Genomic DNA, 6,116 nt, shown 5'->3' with positions numbered 1-6,116 from the left:
ACAACGTTATAAAGCAGCAGTCCTTCACTCATCAGGTTCATCAATTCGATTAACCTGTTAGGGTTTGTGCGCACTGCATAGGCCATGATTCACAAGATTATACAAAAAAAAATCTAAAAGACATTTCAGGAAGGCAGCACTAATTCACATATAGGTCATTCCCAGTATTGTGAAGTTGGACATAATGTAAGTCGTGGAGTATGAGTGCAATGCTCTTAAAGTGCACAAAGTATGTCTTACATGATGTCATTACTGTCCAGATCTTTTTTTGCATTAGTATCCATCAGCATGGACCTCAATAGCAGGAGCTCCGTAGGCTCTTACATGTTCTGCATTCAGTCGCAGCAGCATGGACAAAAAGCAATCTGAACACTCACCCACCTCCTCTACAGGCCCATCTGAAAAAAAACGGAAGACAACGGAGCTGTTTGTGAGACCAGAAACACAGTCAGACAGAGACCTGGAACCCCCCTGCTCTATATGGAGCAGAGGGCTGCTCACAGTCTCATGAGCAGACAGTCCAACGTCAGTCAGGTTTCTCAGCATAACCACTAGAGGAAAACTAAAATAAGGTTCCTGAGTGATGTCTGAGGTAAAGTCATTGAGAATCACTCCGCTACTTTGTAAGTATTGCCCGGATCCCCACGTGCTGTTGAGCGAGGTGGAGATTACTATGAAATTGCCATGACTATCGAGGATTCCTACATGACTGCTTGTGGTATTTAATGTGAACATCTCTCTCTTACTTGTGTTGAAGAATTAAGTCGCCAGATTTAGGAGGGCATTATAAGAGGCAAAGGCATTACCGAGATCTCCGTGGCTCGGGAAAGTGAGGTTTTGCTCTCGGACTCTAATATATTGGATACCATTCTACCTGTGAGCTGGTTGGGGGCTGAAAGAACGCTGTATTTCTCCTCTGCAACGATAAGGGGCTCATTGATTTCTCCACCGCTGGCCTGAGCGGCAGCAAGGAATGCCGATCTCTCTGCTTCAGAAATGTCTTGAGCCAATTTTACGGCCAGGTTTTCCAGGAAATGGGAGCTATTTAGGCTGACGCTCAGCAAAAGATCTGATAGATGCCCGTTGGCGACATGCTCGCCCTCTGATTTCACACGGCTGGCCGTATCGCAGAAAAGATCGCACAGTCTTGACTGGAGTATTTTGTCCTTGCGGGTTTCTAAAGCCCTGGAGAGGATTCCATCGATAAGGAAACCCTCTTTAGCAAGTTTTGTGGTGCCCTCGACTCCATTCTAATTGCCCGTAGTTGGAATGCAGCAGTCGAAGGCCCTGCAATAATGAGGGAGCACCATATGTAGGCCACTTCTGAGAGGTGTCATGTATCACTTTAAATGATCTTGTAGTGTGATTGTACAAAATTGCAGAAAACACTCCACCTTGAAGAAAAGGGAAGCACGAATGAATCATTCAGCAGCCTCAAAAAGTAGTTTATGCTTTTAGTAACCTTGTGAAAGGCAAATGCAGTGCTAATTAGTTGTAAATATTAACAACAAACAGTATGCATTTGAGAGTCTAAACTGCTCAAATATTCATGTAGGAGTGATTTTATATTGCTAATGGGCTTTTTCCATGCTATAATTTCTATAACCTTTCATAAACATTATTTTACATCTGAAGAGAGAGTCTTAAAACCACTCGCTAAAACCATTTGAAATGCATAACACTTCAACAAAACTTGCTCATGGTATTTTTTAGAAAATTACACTCAATATTGCAAGTTCAACATTAAAACCGCAGATTTCAGCAAATTACATCACGCATCAGAAAGAGCTAGAAATCAATGATAAATCTCAAAATCAATTATGAATGTTTAATAACACTGGCAACAGTGTTGTAGTTGAGACCAACTCATTCAAGTCCAAGTCAAGACCAAGACCATGTTTGAGTCAATGCGGAGTCCACATGTTCATGGTTTTGTCATGGACTCAGAAACATGTGGACTTATTCACTCATAACAATTTTCTGGTCTGGGTCTTGGCTCAGACTCCAATGTGCTGGTCTCGACTACAACACTGAGAATTGTACTTTGTTTTAACCAACCAAGAATGTGGCACTGAAACATTTGAGGTGTAGAAGTGATGTGATGAAAAGTGCATGATACTATTACTGACCTAATCCAGCGGTGTGTGTTGAAGAATTCATTCGCCAAATTTAGGAGGGCATTATAAGAGGCAAAGGCATTACCGAGATCTCCGTGGCTCGGGAAAGTGAGGTTTTGCTCTCGGACTCTAATATATTGGATACCATTCTACCTGTGAGCTGGTTGGGGGCTGAAAGAACGCTGTATTTCTCCTCTGCAACGATAAGGGGCTCATTGATTTCTCCACCGCTGGCCTGAGCGGCAGCAAGGAATGCCGATCTCTCTGCTTCAGAAATGTCTTGAGCCAATTTTACGGCCAGATTTTCTGGGAAATGGGAGCTGTTTAGGCTGACGCTCCGCAAAAGGTCTGATAGATTCCTGTTGGTGACATGCTCACCCTCTGATTTCACATGGCCAGCCGCATCGCAGAACAGATCACACAGTCCTGACTGGAGTATTTTGTCCTTGTGGGTTTCTAAAGCCCTGGAGAGGATTCCATCGATAAGGAAACCCTCTTTAGCGACTTTCGTGGCACCCTCAAAAAGTCGACTCCATTCTAAATGTCCGTAGTTGGAATGCAGCAGTTGAAGGCCCTGCAATAATGAGGGAGCACCATATGTAGGCCACTTCTGAGAGGTGTCATGTATCACTTTAAATGATCTTGTAGTGTGATTGTACAAAATTGCAGAAAACACTCCACCTTGAAGAAAAGGGAAGCACGAATGAATCATTCAGCAGCCTCAAAAAGTAGTTTATGCTTTTAGTAACCTTGTGAAAGGCAAATGCGGTGCTAATTAGTTGTAAATATTAACAACAAACAGTATGCATTTGAGAGTCTAAACTGCTCAAATATTCATGTAGGAGTGATTTTATATTGCTAATGGGCTTTTTCCATGCTATAATTTCTATAACCTTTCATAAACATTATTTTACATCTGAAGAGAGAGTCTTAAAACCACTCGCTAAAACCATTTGAAATGCATAACACTTCAACAAAACTTGCTCATGGTATTTTTTAGAAAATTACTCAATATTGCAAGTTCAACATTAAAACCGCAGATTTCAGCAAATTACATCACGCATCAGAAAGAGCTAGAAATCAATGATAAATCTCAAAATCAATTATGAATGTTTAATAACACTGGCAACAGTGTTGTAGTTGAGACCAACTCATTCAAGTCCAAGTCAAGACCAAGACCATGTTTGAGTCAATGCTGAGTCCACATGTTCATGGTTTTGTCATGGACTCAGAAACATGTGGACTTATTCACTCGGGCTTAACAATTTTCTGGTCTGGGTCTTGGCTCAGACTCCAATGTGCTGGTCTCGACTACAACACTGAGAATTGTACTTTGTTTTAACCAACCAAGAATGTGGCACTGAAACATTTGAGGTGTAGAAGTGATGTGATGAAAAGTGCATGATACTATTACTGACCTAATCCAGCGGTGTGTGGATGAACAACTCCTAGGCAGAGTACAGCTGCAATCCCTGCATCGACCACTTTCCCTCTCTCCTGAAGAAGCTCCTTACCAATACTGGAGCAGTTTGCTATACAAGTCACACAGGAGACTCACAATTTGTACAGTGTCCCAACCTTTTTGGAATTGGGTTTGTATGTTTGATACATATTTATGGATTTTCTGCCACAATACACATATTTGTTTGTATTATAATTATTAATGAAATGAGTCTTGCCAGAGTCTGTGATGATAGCAGCATTGTGGTACAGCACTTGACTGTGATCATGAGTGTGACTATCATGATCATGATGATGATGATGGTCATCATGATCATCTAAGTCTTTGTGGTCATGGTCAGGTCATTGTGGTCACCATCATCTTGATGATGTTCGTGGTGGTGTTTGTGGTCTTCATCCACAGGAATATCGTGTGTCTTGTTAGTGCCTTGATGATCTGACAGGTCCAGATGCTCCTCAATTCCAGGCCAATAGCCATTCCACTCATAGATCACAAATCCGAAAACAATTCCCAGAAGAATCACAGCCACCGTGACCCTGATACAGGTGTCTCTTTTCCTTGTCCTTCCTTGCTGATTGATGAAGGGCCTGTATATTGTAAGAACAATAACAATATGGAGTCTGCAGGAGCAGTATTCACAAAGCTCAAATATAAAGGAGTTTTTGCTTTTCTGTGATGCTTCTCTGAATCAGTCTGAGTATATCAGTAGCCAGCTTATCTCTTTGTTCTTTGTGGCTGATAACAAGAATACAATGCACAGCTGGACACCGAAAAGTTCACCCAAAAATGAAAATTCTGTCATACTCATGCTCTTCATATCTAAACTGGTGCGCCCGTGTTCAGACACACACAAAACAAGCAGCATTTGCTAATACTTCTTCGGTCTGAATGCAGATGCAAATTGAAATGTTCAAGCATAGATGATGGGAATTTGATCAATTCCAGTCTGTTCCTCACACAAAGTTTTTGAATGACTTCACATGACTTGTGTTATAGTCCAAGAGCTAGGTTACTTTTATGACATGATTATCACGTTTCCCAGCTTTTTGAACAAAACATTTCCCTGAATCATTCGAACCATTTTGTGAACTGGTTGAAATTATTCCTTGAAAATATTTTTTTGTGGTTGTTGCTTTTAAATGTATTTGGCATGAGAGAATTAAAAGAGCATTTTAAGTAATTATTTATTAAATGAATTATTAAAGGAAATGAATCGCAACTCTTCACTGGCAATAATATCTATAAGCGACATAACATAGATAATTTTTATACCGGAATCTACACTGTTAGCGACGCGACGTGGCAGAATTTAAACAATCCCGTTAGAACATTAAGCTGTGTAAACTGCAGGTGCTCTGCGATAGTTTGTCGCGTCGTGTCTTAAGAAGGCTAGATTGAGCACCTAAAAGAAAATAGCAGCCACGACATAAGAGAAAATGCACTTTTCTTTTGAAATAACATTTAATTTGCGCAACAGACGTCATGCAAATTTTACTTTCATTTTGTCACTTACGAGTGGAAATCTATCGTAATTTCATCGTCCTCATCTTCGGTAAAACCGTCGTTTTCATCTCGCACATCTCTTGCAAGTACTTTATATTTAACAGAGCTCTGCACTATTTTCCCCGTGTGCATTTTGGCTCTGTCGTTAAAACCTTGATTCCAGCAACCTAGAAATCTACTTCCTGTTTGTCCTGACAGTCAGGCCAGGTAGAAACTGCACAAAGCCTGATGGGCGTGCACGTCAAAGTTATTGTGTTTCAAGAAAACTCACATTTGTTTCACCAAAAATTGTCTATTCAAACTATGTGTGTAGTTCACTGTGCAGTGCAATTAAAAAGAGAAACATTTCCAACCTAAATAGGCCTACTCTAAATAAATAAAGCCAAGACTAGCTGAATGACCTTCAGAAATAAACCCACTATGAGAAATATTCACTGGAGTACAGCAAGTGACAACTAACAGGATAGTTTCCCTGATACCTGCTCAAACAGTAGCAACGGCACATACATTATATCATAAAGGCATAATCTACTTTTTAAAAGCTTTGTGGATGTTTTTTTAACGTCTTTGAAAGTCAGATGTGTCTGCAAAGGCTGAGGCTCAGGGTGAAGCAGTGGGGCTGGTCTGTGCTGATTCTCAATGTTCCAGTGACCTGGAAGCGAGCTGAGAGCATAAGCCTCAATATTCCTTTCATAGTAGCCTGTGACTCCAAATCTCCATCTTCAAGGGAATCATGGTGCACGGCTTCCCACCTTATTTACTTTTTGACATTTACTGGAAGGTTTTCAAACATGCAGAGTGTAATTGAATATAAAATTCCCGCAGAGATAGTGAGAACCACTGTCATATCAAGATACAGAATCTCAGCAATACTGACCGGCTTAAATGTCACTCATGTGGCTATGACTTTATTTGTTTATACCCTCTGTTCTCTGTGTATCACTTGCCCCCCTCTATTCCACATGTAGCTCTACAGCAGTATTCAAATACACCTTTATACAGCCCTGAATGTCAGCACATTAGAAGATTGGGGG

At 40.8% G+C, this 6,116-nt stretch overlaps 1 pseudogene; it reads right to left on the bottom strand.

Annotated features, from left to right (window-relative positions):
- Positions 1–273: 273 nt before the first annotated feature.
- Positions 274–5,214, bottom strand: LOC107574654 (gamma-glutamyltransferase 6-like; annotated as a pseudogene).
- Positions 5,215–6,116: the final 902 nt, after the last annotated feature.

Source organism: Sinocyclocheilus grahami, unplaced genomic scaffold (assembly GCF_001515645.1).
Source record: "Sinocyclocheilus grahami isolate Dianchi unplaced genomic scaffold, SAMN03320097.WGS_v1.1 scaffold2299.1, whole genome shotgun sequence".
NCBI lineage: Eukaryota > Metazoa > Chordata > Actinopteri > Cypriniformes > Cyprinidae > Sinocyclocheilus > Sinocyclocheilus grahami.
This window is presented reverse-complemented; position numbering and strand designations above follow the sequence as displayed.